The 15,799-nt window shown below is 37.2% G+C and overlaps 1 pseudogene; it reads right to left on the reverse strand.

The window, feature by feature from the left end:
• Positions 1 to 1,772: 1,772 nt before the first annotated feature.
• LOC100060099 (ubiquitin-like modifier-activating enzyme 5) overlaps positions 1,773 to 15,799 on the reverse strand; it is a 35,875-nt pseudogene continuing 21,848 nt past the window's right edge.

The raw sequence follows: 15,799 nt of genomic DNA on the forward strand, positions 1-15,799 counted from the left end.
GATACTGGGGCTAGGATTTCAGCATATATTTGCAGGAGGAGAGTGCACAATCTAACCCATAGCACCTATTTACATGTTTTTTGAGGAATACAATTTGGGATATATTATGCTACATAATTGTATCTCTTAACTATCGCAATGGGAGTGTATGTGTTGTATGTCTTTGAAAAAATTGTTCTAAAGTTACCAAAGCAGCACAAAATACTGACAAGTTAATAATTCTTCCATAGCCACAATTTATCTGATCTATCCCCATTTTTGTATACACAACTGCTAACAATATTATTAAAAATAACTGAAAATTCATAACCTGCTGACAGTTGACTAGCAATGTCTACATAAAATATTATAACCAGGGCCTGGCCCGGGGCATGGTGGTTGGGTTTGTGTGCTCCACTTCGGCTGCCTGGGTTTTGCTGGTTCAGATCCCAGGTGCAGACCTACACAGCACTCATCAAGCCATGCTGTGGCGGAATCCCACATACGAAATAGAGGAAGACTGGCATGGATTTTAGCTCAGGACCAATTTTCCTCACCAAAAAAAAAAAATATATATATATATATATATATATATATATATGTATATATATATGTATATGATAGACAAAATATATCCCTTGTGCTATTACTTGCAATATAAGATTACACTCTCAATCGTAACACTCGAGAATGTACATATTACCTGCTTCATTTTAATATTCATCTTGAATCAAAGCCTCTCACACACTAGGATGCTGACATGTACATTGTGTCAGTGGTACACTGTGTCATTCTCTGCCTGGTTAGCTTTTAGTACTTTGATCTATAGTATCCTTTCCCCTATACCTTTCCCCTACAGCAAAATATGCATGTTGAAACCCCACTCACTATTCAAGCCCCACTCAAATGCTACTCCTTTGTGCAACTTTTTCTCACCTTTCCCTCAGAAAGTCGGAACTGGAGATTTCCTCTCCATTGGGCTGGTCAGACTATAACTCATAGTTCACTTGAGACAGAATGCATTTTGCATTCTAGTTATTAATACAAACATGTGTAGTTTTTAAGGCCAACGTCTATCTTCTTTACCATTGTATCTCCCTGGCCCTGCCCGGTCACCAGGTGACCAGGTGGCTGTGCAATCCTATGAACACATTGAGGATATTAAAGCCTGACAGTCTAGCCTTGAGTTCTAGGGCAAATTTAACAAATGTTACCGTGTCTCAGTAACACTCAGGTACTTTTTAAAACAAATGCTAATTATGAGGCTCATGCACTTGAGATTCTGATTGAGAAGGTCTGTAGCAGGGCCCAGGTTTCTGCATATTTAACACACAGTCACACTATTCCGGTCTGGGTGATCTTAGGATACAATTTGGGAAATGAAGGGTAAATGTAGAAAACATCCTCTGTGCTCCACCTAATCTCTTCTCCCCGCTCCCCCATACCTCCTGGCAACCACTGATCTTTTAATTGTCTGTTTTTTCACCAACAGCACATTGTCTTGATTATTGTAACTTTATAGCAAGTCTTGAAGACAGGTTGTGCTAGTCCTCCTACTATGTTCTTCTCCATCAATATTGTGTTGGTCATTCTGGGTCTCTCGCTTCTCCATATAAACTTTAGAATCAGTTTTCCCATCCATAAAATGACTTTCTGAGATTTTGATTGGGATCTCATTGAATCTATAGATCAAGTTAGAAAGTAATGGCATCTTGATGATACTGAGTCTTCCTATCCATGAACATGAAATATCTCTCCATTTATTTAGTCCTTTGATTTCATTCATCAGTTTTTTAGTTTGAGTTACAGAATCTTCCTGCCACTGTATTTCCTACAGGTAAATCAGGAAGTGGACCTGAAGAATATTTTAGTTCTTTTCTGGAATCTCAGATACCAACTCAATACTCCTCTCGTTACCTTGATGTGTTATTTCTTTCAATCAACTTCCCCTTGGGCAGTGCTATTATATTTTTCTTATATTCTCCCTGCTGCCTCCCACAATTTCTGACATCACACTAAGGGTTTGGCTTCATGAACAAGGTAAAAAAAAAAATCCTGTATTGAATTGTATCCAAGGTAAAAACTTACAGTACCAAAATTTAACAGAAATATTAACACATTTTGATCCAAGATTTCAGAAACCACTTCTACAGTGGTAGGAAGACTGGCTGTATGATTTCTCTTGTTTCAGAGTCTTTTTATCAATATTTGCAACAACTGCAAATGGTGAAACAAAGGCAAAACAAAGAGATTCCCCAAGAATTACGAACTGCATGTGCTCCAAAAGCGCATTTCCGCTGAACTCAGACTTACACATCTTTGTTCACATTCATTAAAAGCCATATTTCTTGCCATCTGAAATTGAAAATTGTCCACACTGCTAAGAACTAGGTCAATAGGTTTTCCCTCTTCTAACTCAGCATTACTCATTCTACCCATGAAAAGATGAGTTTTTAATGTGATGATATTGCTGCTGTAAATCTCAAACAGAAAATCAGGATTAATGTTTCTCAATGTATGTTCTGCTGCTTTTCACTATATGGTTTAAAGATACTTACTTAATAATCTTCTTCCTTGTCCTTGGACTCCAGTTCTGACATCTGATTCCTAAAGTTTCACCTTCTCTATCTTAAGCAATTTTAATACCCTGATGAGTATCTTTACTTCCACTAGAACTAGTGTTATGTCTTTTTTGCCCCACTAGTGCTCTTTTTTCTTCCTTCATCGCGAAATGTATTTTAATTTAGGTTACCCAGAAGCAAAGCCTGAGAGAAGGATTGGTGTGAAAGAGAATAATTTGAAAGTGTTTTCAGGAAAAACTGGTAGGAGAATGGGGAAGTGGGACCGGGAAAGCAGAGTCCAAGCAAGGGCATCTCACTAAGCTGTGTTTATGAATGTTACCTGTAGCTCAATAATACAGGAGAAATTTGGAGACAACGTATACTATAGCTCAGACTTCTTACTGTCCAAGAAATCTGAACTATTTATACACCTTTATCTTTCAGTCATTGGTTAAATGCCATCTCTGGGGAGACATTAATTCCAGGGCATTTCCTGCTCTTCCTGCATGCAGGCAAAAGGGGTATGTGAAGCTGAAATTCAGCCTACCAACAAAAAGCAGCAATTATTGGCTTTTGGGAATGAAAGCACACTAGGATTCAGGCAAAGACTTCTTTCAGCTGCCTTGGTTAGGAACTGGATCTCCTAGGATCTCACATTATAACGTTCAACCTATCTGTTTGAACCCTCATATGATAACATGGTCTATCTCTCTAGCAAAAGCTGCTCACATAGACCACCACCTGTGATAAGCGCTATACCTTCTAGAAGTAATACTCAGTCTTTAGATTTGAACTATCTAATGTAGTGTGCATGAAAAATCCACTGATGGCAGATCTAATTTATGCCCCATACTAAACTGCAACAATTACCTTTTCAAAATCCAATCATACAGCCAGATATTACACTCTGTGCCCAGAACAGTATGTAACATCAATATAATAATAATAATCACTTACTAATTTAATGATACCATAGTACTCAATGTTTATGGAGAGCAGTAAATACTTGGCTTTTCTAAGGGGAAAATACTCTAGAATCTAATATTATTCTGATTTTCACTTTAGACTTGTGTTTACTGAAAACCAACTTTAATCCTCAATTTTAGGAGAAATTTAAATTATATTTATTTAAGTATATTTACATATAAACATATATAACCCTAAATATATTCTTATATTAATACATATATACATATATTAACACATGCATACATATTCTTATATCAATACATATATACTTATATATTTATATGTACGTATACTAATTTAAATAGTTTTATGCATATATACATATATATCACCCTGCATGTGTTCTTCAAGTTAAGCAATTAATCAACACCAGCCTGAAAAATTGGTAATATTGTTACCACACAAAGTGCACGATCTGCTCATCGTGAGACAAGAGCCAATCGTCAAGAGGCAAGATGGTGGCACAGAAAGGGCATTTTATTATAGCTTGCTAGCAAGAGGGAAGATGGCTGACTAATGTCTGAAAGAACCATCTTAGGGGGGCACAGAATCTTGAAACAGTTATATAGGCCAGTGGGTTACAGGGGAGAGGGTTAGGAATGTTGACCCTGTGGTATTATAGACTGGGAATTGCCACACCAGATCTTTCAGTATTCATTGATGATGGCTATCAGCATAGACTCTCTGTTTAAGGGGTCATCATATTCCTAAGGAACTCAAAAGAATGAAGTTATTGTCTTATCACAGCTGGAAGGTATATACACTAGCGGGGGGTGGGGGGTCATAAAATCTACAGAATAGGTGGACCTCCTGGAGGGTGAAAATCCAGCTGGGTTAGTTAATCAGAGGTCGTTCAAAGTTACAACATGATCTCTTTTCTACAATATGGCTCCCTTTATGTCAATCTTGTGTTGAGCCAGTGTCAACATTGTGGATCTATCTTGATACTGACCACAACAAGACATATGTAAATATATTAATGTGAAATATGTATTTTTATTTTAAAGCAACTGTGTGATGTCAAAAAACCTTTCTTGCATTCAAGACTATACTGATTAATTAGAGACAAAAATAAACTAAATTTTTTAAATAGATAATTTCTTCTGCTCCTTTCTTTGAATGTGTGTAATTATTTTGTGAATAAGTATGTGAGGTACATAGTTTTTTAGAAAATCTGCTACAAGAGGCAGTTTGTTTTCCTTGAGAAACTAGATTTCTTATATAAACAATACTAAATAAAATTTTGTATAAAGGGTGTGATATTGTCATTTATTATAAGAATTTGGTCTTCCTTTGTTCCTGGCACACAGTTCTTAAAACTCTTGCAATTTCCTAAGTGATGAGAGGGATAAAGGCGTCTTTTGTTTTGTTAACGAGGTAAATTTGGAAAGCACAGAAGAATGGGGACTGGTTGCCAGAGGAGCCAACCACATGATTAGAGGGTTGGAATTTCAGTCCCACCCTGCTGACCTCCAGGGAGGGGATGGGGGTGGAGTTTGGATCAATTGTCAGCTGGCTAGGCTCTGAGAGCTTCAGCGGTTGGTGAATACACGGAGATTTGGGGAGAGTGGCACACTGGAGGGAACATGAAAGCTCCACGTACTTCTCCAGAACTTGCCCTATGCATGTCTTCCATCTGTCTGTTCCTGAGTTATATCCTCTTATAATAAACTAGTAATCTACTAAGTAAAGGTTTCTCTGAGTTCTGTGAGCTGCTCTGACAAATAAATCAAACTCAAAGAGAGAGTCATGTGAGCCTCTGATTTATAGCTGGTTGGTCAGAAGTTCAAGTAACACCTCGGACTTGCCACTGGCCTCTGAAGTAGGGGTGGGGGTCGGGGAGCAGTCTTGTAGAACGGAATCCTTAACCTGTGGAATCTGATGCTATCTCCTGCCAGGGAAAGAGTGTCAGAATTGAGTGGAATTCTAGGACACCCAGCAGGTGTCAGGGCACTGCTTGTTTTATGTGGGGCCCCCACACACTGAAATTGGGTCCAGGAACCCAAACTAAAGGGTAAAATATAACTTATACATTTGTAAGACAATTTTAAAGATAAGACTTAAGAACAAGCAGAAATGGAATGCAATTAAGGAACTGTATTATATACTGCTTGCTTTCTACCCGTCCAGGGAAAGAAAAGAACAAAATTTGCTGTTAACTCTTCAGAACTAATCATTGTTTTACATTCTAGTATACAAATAGGACATCCTAGATCATTTCCTCAAATTTTGTGAAACAAAATATTGTAAAACTCTTCAAAAATGAATGAGGTTTTTATTTCTCATGAGTAAATAGCTTGACTACTCTATACAGAATTTCTAGGTGCCAGTTGATATGTGTCACCCTATAGTTATTCTTCAATTTAATCAATAACTATCTGAAAATGAGGTAACATTGTGGATTTATTTTAGTACTAATTGCAATGATTAAGCTCAAAGTATTCTACCAACTACTCATGTCCCCCAAGGCAAACCAAGGATCCTCTCATAGTCTAATCATTTGTAATACAAAGATGGGGTTAGGTAGTTCATTATTTAGATAGCCATACATCTCGTTTTGTTCTGGATAGTTCTGGTTTTACTTGTTAATATTGCCCTTCTTTCCTTCTCAGCTGTGGCCCTTTTTGGATGATAAATGTGGGGGTCTGGAATTGGCCATTCCAAGATACATCTCTTTGGCATGAGGATTATTTTGGGCTGGTTACTTTTAAAAACTGTAGACAGGAAAGAAACTCTGAAAAGTAGAATTCACTTATCCCTTGTTAAGAGACATTTACGTTTGTAAAGAAAATCTCCATCTGTAAAGGTGTCTCCCTTTCTGTACCAGGAAGCAGGGATGAACTTATCTCTAGAAACTGTTATCAATGCAGAAGCAAGGCCGTAAGTCTGCATAATAATCTTACCCTTGTTTACTGTGCTTTTCTGATAATCTCCCATAACTGACTCCTCCTACCCCCAACATCATCCTTTGTCTTTAGCTGAGGGTGGTATTTAAGATGAGAACCTCTGTCATTTTGACGAGTTGCTCAGTTTGTCTGAGCCTCTCCCATAGATACATGTTATAAAGCTTTGTTTAATTTTCTCCTGTTATTCGTCTCATGTGAATTCAATTCATTGTCCAGCCAGAAGGACCCAGAGCGGGTAGAGGAAATGTCTTCCTTGCCTACATAAATCATACGGAAATTGTGGATTTCCCAAAAGTTGGCATGTGCATTTCAGGAAATAATTTCAATTTTTAGTATAGAGGATGTCATAGCTAAAAGAAATTGGAAAGAAATGAATAGATGGGCTGAAGGAAAGATTCTTCTAGAGAAAAACATGCTGAGGATATAGAAAAAAATGATGGGCCAAAATCAACCAACAGCTAAGAAAAAATAGAATTCAGGAAAAAAATTGGAGGCGATACAATTTTTGAGAAGGGAGGAAAGAAGTAAAAATAATTATTAAATAGATAATCATGGGGTTACAATTCATTAAGTTGAGGGTTTTCCTACATAATGATTTCATTGTTCTACATGCCATAGGAAATAGTATCAGTTGTTGAAAGTAATTGATCTAAAGTTACGGTAGAATACTTAAAAGCAAGTAAGTTTTTGTATAGCAAATTTGGGTAACAGAAAATAGAATTGACCCAAGACAAATAAAAATACAGATATTGAGGATCCACTTGAAATTGAAACCCACATATATCTGTAGTTGTGACAATATACATAGTTTTGTGGTTTCTTACACTCACACTTGCCAACTGTGTAGGTATGGGGAAGCTGAAAGTTTAGATTGATCCAAAATTAGAGCTATGAAAGGACAGAGGATGGACGAACTTGAGAAAGCTCACAAGAGAGTAATTAAGAAAATAAACCAGCACTTCATGCTTAGACAAGGAAGAATGTGAAACCAGGATGATACTTCTAAACCAGAAGAAAATAGAAGCATAATGGGCCAGCCTGGTGGTGCAGTGGTTAAGTTTTCATATTCCACTTCAGGGGCCCAGGCTTCACCAGTTTGGATCCCGGGTGTAGACCTATGCACCTCTTGTCAGACCATGCTGTGGCAGCCGCCCCTCAAAAGTAGAGGAAGATGCACAAGGATGTTAGCTCAGGGCCAGTCTTCCTCAGCAAAAAGAGGAGGATTGGTGGCAGATGTTTGCTCAGGGCTAATGTTCCTCAAAAAAAGAAAAGAAAATAGAAGCACAATAAGAGGTGGTTAGGATGAGCTCAGAGAGTGGTTAAAGTTGAAACAAGGGAGACAGTAGTGGACGATAGAAAATTGTCATCACAAAAGAGGAATTAAGGTTGTGACATCAAACAATCCCTAATCAAAACAATGCCCAGTTGTGGTCATGGCACTTTTTCTAATAATTGGAAGTAGAAATGTGTAGCCTTTAATAATCCTAACAATTCTGATATTGTTTCCAATTGTATTCTCTGCAGGGGATAAAGAGGTGTTTGAGCTAAGAATTTTTGTGAGAAATGGTGTTTGTAGATCTGAGAAAACTTGTACCCTTGCAAGGCTGACATTTTCCTGGAGAATTCTTTTCCCTAGACTATGAAAGAGAACACCTGTGTTTATACTGTTCCCTATGACTTGAAGGTTGTCCCAGATATCACTCCAACCCAAGAGTACCTGCTCTTTCTATTGTGTCTTCTCCTGTGGTTGGAGTAATGATTCCTAATGTGTTAATTTTTTTCTGATAAGGGGCCACACATCTAAACTGAGGGCATAAAACCCCCTCACGGTGAGGCCAAGACAACCTGACCCTCATCATCACATTTAGTCATTGTCCATCCACTCTCTCTCTCTCGTTACTTTTATATCCATACATTAATAGCTATCTAAGCTCCTATTCCATTCTAAAGATGCCCCAATTTCTCCCTCTTCCTCTAATTGCATTTTTCTTTGACTTATTTGTGTTATTTCCACCACTCACTTTGCTCCTTAACTCTGTATTTCTGTAGAGCTATTAAACTTTTTCATTTATGTGTTTCTTTTTCTCAGTGTGCGTTATTACTCCTGGAGACAAAGGACTACAGAAATAAATAGGAGGTTACTAATAAATGCTTTTAGAATTGAATTAACTTACCAAGAGGAGTCGTCAGGAAGTTGAGGGATGGGAGATGCACAGGGAAGTAAGGCTGCACCTTTAGAAACTACCTTGGTCACCACTCTTCCATCATCTCCTATGTTCGTCCAGTAGTCTTGTAGATTATTTATACGCATTGATGCCCTGCAAAGACAATAGGGAGGAATTCATTACGTTTTCAAGGCAGCACACAGTACTAAAAGTGGTTACAGGTCACCAATTTTTCCATTATTCTTGGGAGCTCCTAATTGCACACACTATTAGTATTGTTTCTTTTCAGGCAATAGAAAAATGAGTCTTCATAAATGCTAAGCATATCAGTCCATAAATGTGCAAATTGTATATGTTGCTTAATGTAGTGTTGCTGATGCAGCCCAACTGGGTTTATGTCATACATAGTCCTTACTCACTGACGAGGCTGGGAGGAATCTGTGAGTCTGTGTTTCTGAGTCCTGCTCCTGCCCTTACTGAGTGAATAGGGTCACACCCTCTATAAGATTACTTTCTTTAGAATGAAAGCCTAGTTATTCAACATATAATGGGTGAAAGGAGACATCCTTATATATTTTGACAAAAATTTTTACAGAATTTAAAATTTCTGTAGGTTTTTATTGGAAAGCGAAAAGTAATTTGGATAAAGAATTAAAAATTGTTAATATACATTCCTGAGCAGCTAGTTTATAATTGGGGATATTCCTGTTCAACTGAGTCTCTTATTGATGACTTATAGATGACAGCTTAACCGTAAAAAGCCACCCGGAATGCTGTTAACATTAAACAGCCACGATAACACTGGTCCAAGAAAGATGTTTTTATTCCCATCATAATTATCACTAATCTCACTAAATATATAACCATATGCATTTCTAATAACATTATTATTTTCCTAAGATATTAAAGGCTAGAGACTATAAAGTCATAGTAAATATTTTTATACATAATTCCTAAAATTTAAGTTCTTTGTTATGAAACCTGTGCCTAAAATAGTTTTATCCATGCATCTGATACTGAATAAATATGTGCTGCCTTCCTCACTGACCACAAGCACTTGGGATAAATCTGAAATATGTCTTAAAGCAGCTGGTCATAAAATGCAGATGCATTATTGGAATATCTGAAGGTTAAACTCATTTTCCAATAAAATGGAAAGGGTTTGTGGGGGACTGGGATTGGCCACCCCAAGATACATCTCTTTGGCATGAGGATTATTTTGGGCTGGTTACTTTTAAAAACTGCAGACAGGGGCCAGCCCGGCAGTGCACCAGTTAAGTTCACACGTTCTGCTTCTTGGCGGCCTGGGGTTTGCCGGTAGGGATCCCAAGTGAAGACATGGCACCACTTGGCAAAAAGCCATGCTGTGGTAGGCATCCCACGTATAAAGTAGAGGAAGATGGGCATGGATGTTAGCACAGCGCCAGTCTTCCTCAGCAAAAAGAGGAGGATTGGCAGTAGTTAGCTCAGGGCTAATCTTCCTCAAAAAAAAAAAAAAAAAAACTGCAGACATGAGAGAGACTCTGGAAAGTAGAAGTTACCCTCTGTAAGAGACATTTACATTTGTAAAAGTAATCCCAATCTGTAAAGGTATCTCCCTCTCTGTAACAGGAAGAAGGGGGGATGACCTTATCTCTAGACACTCTTGTCAATGTGAAGCCAAGGACCTAAATCTGCATAATAACCTTACTCTGGTTTACTGTGCTTTTCTGGTAATCTCCCATAACTGGCTCCCCATTCCCAAAATCCTCCTTTGTCTTTAGCTGAAGATGGTATTTAAGGTAAGAGCTTCCACCATTTTAGTGAGTTACTCAGTTTTTCTGGGTCTCTCCCATGTATATATGTTATAAAGCTTTGCTTAATTTTCGCTTTTGTTTTATTATTCTGTCTCATGTGAATTTAATTTGTTGTCCAGCCAGAAGGACCCAGAACGGGTAGAGGAAATGTCTTCCTCTCCTACAAGTTCATATAAAAAGTAAGATAAGTTATGATTTGAAGTCATTTCTTTGCTTTCCAAGAACTACAGAATTTTAATGAAAAAAACTGGAGCGGCATTTCAGGTAGAAAAATGAGTGCTTCTGTGGCTTTTAAAAAAAGAATTTCTCCTTTAGAACACACTTCCTTATGTTTGGAAGAGAAGAAATTTGTCTACTTTTAGTTATAAAAGATCCCCTCTGCCATTCCTTTAAAAGGCATTGAGTGTCCCCAGCTTTCAACCTCATCCCACATGAATTGCTAGAAAGTATTATTGTGATGGAAATAATTGTTTTGTTCTCAGCAACACATTCATTGAATGCATGCTTTGTTTATAAATGAGGGGTCACAGCTTCTTATGGGTATAAATTTACTTTATGAGTAGAGAAAATAGATAATATAGTACAACATTCACTTTAGCTAGTGAAATGATTTGAATGATAAAGCTAGATGCACTTTTGTTGAAACGATTTTAATTTACAGCAAGCTTAGCCCTAAATCATAAATTGATAATAAACATGATGTGGCATTGCAAATATTTATGGATATTTCAGCATTTTTGTCTATTTTAAGCAAATATAAGTACGTAATGGAATTATTTCTACTCTGCATTGATTGCTATGGATAAAATTCAGGAGTTAGATGTTCAACAGTAAGGGGAATTTTTGAACAAAACTAAGTATCTAAGTGTAGGTTATTCCTTGGAATGTACCAATTATCATTTCAACCAAATCTTTGAGTTGATCAACTTGTTTTCACCCAAATCGCTCCAACACAACAATATCCAGAGCACTATGACTAAAGCCTTACAAATACTAATAAAGCTGCCACCTCATCCAATGCTAAGTTTGCTGGTAGAAACAGTGAGCTTCACCACCACTAAGTATCTTACGTCACGACATGAGAACAAATGAGAAACCTGTAATTCACCTCTGAAAACGTAAAAGGAAGACTACCTGATGAGGGTGTTTGAAATAGTGCAAATACAAGCAGAAACCAGGAGGCTTGTGTGCTGGAGCATGTTTTACCACTACTACTAATGTGCCCTTGGAAGAATCACTTTTCCTCTTTGGGTTTTAGTTTTCTCATCTTTTATATATGTGGGTTATTAGATGATCTCTGATCTTTCTTTTGACTTTTATATTGTATAATTAAAGAGATCAAAACATGGAATTCACTGACTACAACATTACATATTATATACAGATACTTAATTTCCTAGCTCTAGCTAGAGTCAATAATACATCATTCAGGGGGCCAGCCCCATGGCCGAGTGGTTAAGTTCGTGTGCTCTGCTTCGGCGGCCCAGGATTTCACTGGTTCAGATCCTGGGTGCAGACATGGCACCACTCATCAAGCCATGCTGAGGTGGAGTCCCACATAGCAGAACTAGAAGGACCTATAAATAAACTATACAGCTATGTACTGAGGGGCTTTGGGGAGAAGAAGAAGAAAAAAAAGCCTGGCAACAGATATTAGCTCAGGTGCCAATCTTGGAAAAAACAAAATAATACATCATTCAAAATATTGGCCCTGATGCTACACTTTAAGCCGAAGAAAGAATACAGAAATTATACTACCTTGATTTCACTTTTAAGTGCTTTAAGCAGGTATGACAATTTATAGCTTCTTGACGAATCTCTCTTCTTCATTTTCTAAACTTTCAGTTGTAGACATGACAAATGTTCAAAGAGGGGTTGAAATCATTTTTTATTCAAATATTTTCAAGCAGATTTTACTGGAAAATTTTAACGTTTAATAATGTGCCACTCTTTTATTCACAGGTCACCTACCAGCACAGATCTCAGGAGCAGTCTGGCTGCTGAATGAAGCTGTGGGGATTCAATAAGGCACAGGAGCCAGAAGGGGCAACTGAGATATTTTAGGTTGGTAAGCAAGAAGGAACTAATGGGAAAAGAAGTTTTAGCTTTTATTCTCCTAGAAAGTCCTTAGCAATTCATTTTTGAGTCTCACTCCAGTTTAGTAGACAGCCATGATAAATAAAAATATTTCATTTATAATCTAATTGTCTTGATTCTTGTCCATAACATCTATAACTATTTTAAGGAAAAATAGTTTAGATAATACTATAGTATATTATTTCATAGAGAATTGACCATATGAAAACTTTATATGTAATTGAAGACATCCTGACATGTATTTAGAGGCAATGACCTATTAAGCAGTATATTTTAGGTCCTCATATTTAACTGTTTTTCCCATTTAAAGATGCTTATCTTCTCCAGGTCAGTCACAGGAATGTGGCTGAACCATATAAACCTATCTTAATAATAACAAACATCTAAGAGCCTAATAAGTGTCAGACCCTGAAATAAGTCCATAACTAGAATAGCCAGAATGAAATGCACATATAGAAATGAAGGTTATTCTCTGACATTAGTGATCTATTGAGTACATTTTTTGTTTCTGAGATAAATATCTCTTTGTTTGCCAAATGTCATCCAACTAGAATTTTTCCCCAAAGACTCACTTTCAATACACACAAAATTATAGTGTTTTTTACCACTTAATTGATCCAAGGAGATTTTCCGATCTATAGTCATTTCTCTAGGAATTTAGAATTGCGACTGAGGAATTTCATTTTCAATATATGCTTGCCTTTTGAAAAGAGAAGATGTAAAAGACTGGACTGTCGTCAGGCAGATTTAGACACAGAAAAGCCAGTGCACAGAGTCAGAAAAGAATGAAGCAGATGCTGAGAGAGGAGAGGAAATGAAAGATGGTAAGACTTATTTCTCCTCTGGTTCCATGTCCTCTCCCTGCATTCCCATAATATGCTTGATTATCTTTTGCTTAAGCTAGTTTCAACTGGTTTCTCTGACTTGTAAACAATCTTCCTTAATGAATGAAGCTTCTGACTAAAATTAGTTATGGTGATTTGGGACTTTATTCCATTTGGAATAGAGTTACTTAGAGGACCCAAGCACTGGAGGAAACTGTATTCTAATCTACTTTACCTCATTAACATAGGTGAATCAACTAAGGCAGTCTAATTGGCGAATCCTATGGAGAACAAGAGAAATAATCACTCCACGTATGGTCGCCAAAGCAGAACACTCTCTTGGCCCAGGATCCTCCCTCAATGGATACATAGAGATGCCTCCTTTTGGACCTAGGTTTAGATAGCTAGTGTCTACAATTTTATCTTCTTTTTTCACCAGGGAAGCAAAAGGAGTTGAATTATTCTCAAACCATCATTCAAACAAGAAAGGCACACACTATGACTTCCTGAGCCAGCGACTAAAAGACCATCTTATTGTGATTTCTCCTCAATCCTTTTTCCCTGAAAATTCTCAATAGTCCATGCCACAAAAGTTATTATAACAGAAGCAATTCTAAAGCTAACTTACTAAGTAGGGACATAATTCTTTTATCTATGTTGCTTTGATCTGTTCAATGAGACAATAATTGCATGTACGAAACACTACTAGATATCACTGTCAGTGGTTAGAGCGGTGTGACACTGGTATTTTGCTTGTTTGTTTTCAAAACACTTCTAGCTCATAAATAAGCATTACTTACTTTATTTCCTTGTCTCTAAAAGCAAAGTTTTAAGAAATTCTTGATTGGCTAACCACTAACAGAAAAGAAATACAATTTATGGCTTCTGAACTTGTACAGAGAAACGAAATAGTTAAGAGAAATCTGTTAATCCAACCTGAAGCTGGAAGACAAAATAAGCAAAGGAAAAGAAAACTCACAATAAGATATACTACCAATAATTATATGTATGCATATGTGTTTATAAAATCACTAATTACAATGTAAACAGAATAAATTGATTTAGTAATAAAAAGTAACACTCACTAGGCACTTTCCACAAACTAGTCACTGTTCTAAAGGCTTTACATATATTAAATGTTTTACTTCTTCAAGTAAATCCATCATACGAGTACTATAATTATTCTTCTTTCACAAAAGAGGAAACTATGATCACCATTCTATTCTGTCTCCTTATTAAAAATTTAAACAATTACAGGCTAGATAAAAGCAACATCCATTGACAGTCACTTAGGTTGTTTCCATATCTCAGCTATGATTAATGCTTTAATAAACATGAGAGTGTGGTATATTTATATAATGGAATACTATTCAGCCATGAGAAGAAAGGAAATTCTGCCATCTGCAACAACATGGATGGACCTTTAGGACATTATGCTAAGTGAGATGTCAGACAGAGAAAGACAAATCCTGTATAATATGACTTCTATGTGGAATCTAAAAAAACCGAAATCATAAAAGCAGAGAGTAAAATGGTTGTTACGAGGGCCTGGGGGGAGTAAGGGACCGGTAAAGATGATGTCTAAGGGTACATACTTGCAACTAGTAGATATGTAAGTTCTAAAGACCTAATACACAGTACAGTGATAGTAGACAACAAACTGTATTGCAAACATTAGACTTGCTAAGAGACTAGATTTTAATTGTTTGCAACAACAGAAGAAATGATAATTATGTGGTGCCGTAGAGGTTAATGCTACTGTGGTAATCTTATTGCAATATAAATGTGTCAAATCGGTATGCTGTACACCTTAAACTCACACAATGTTGTATGTCAAATATAACCCAATTAAAAAACAACAACAAGCTACAAAGTACTATTTAAAAGATACACATAAAAAAATTACCTAGAATATATCAAAATAGGAGATGGAAGAAAATACGACTAGTAAATACTAACAGAAATCTGCTACAGCAGATTTAACAGACTCTAGTCACTTTCAGTACCAAATTGATTAAAGCTCAAATTGAATCCCCTGCATGGCTTGCCTCTTCTCTTTGTTGTTAGTGTCAAGTTGATTCGGACTCCTGGAGACATTGTGTACAGCACAGCGGAACCCGGCCTGGTCTTTTCGCACCATCCTCTCACCTTCTGGTGCTGTACCAGACAGTGCTCCCAGCTATTCGCAGGGTTTGCTTCACAGCTATTCACACGGTTTTTATGGTCAATTCTTTTTTGGAAGTGGGTAGCTAGGTCCCTTCTTCCTAGTCTGTCTTAGTTTCGAAACTGCTGAAACCTGTCACCGTGAGTGACTCTGTTGGTATTTGAAATACTGGTGGCATAGCTTTTAGCATCACAGCCACACATAGCCCCCACAGTATGACAACTGGGTGGGCCCCCGACCAGGAAACGAACCTGGCCATGGTGGCGCCGAATAATACCTATTAGATCACCAGGCCTACCAGCTGCCTGCTCGCTAACACTGTTCCATTCAACACTTTC

This window comes from Equus caballus, chromosome 5 (genome assembly GCF_041296265.1).
Source record: "Equus caballus isolate H_3958 breed thoroughbred chromosome 5, TB-T2T, whole genome shotgun sequence".
In the NCBI taxonomy this organism is placed as follows: Eukaryota; Metazoa; Chordata; class Mammalia; order Perissodactyla; family Equidae; genus Equus; species Equus caballus.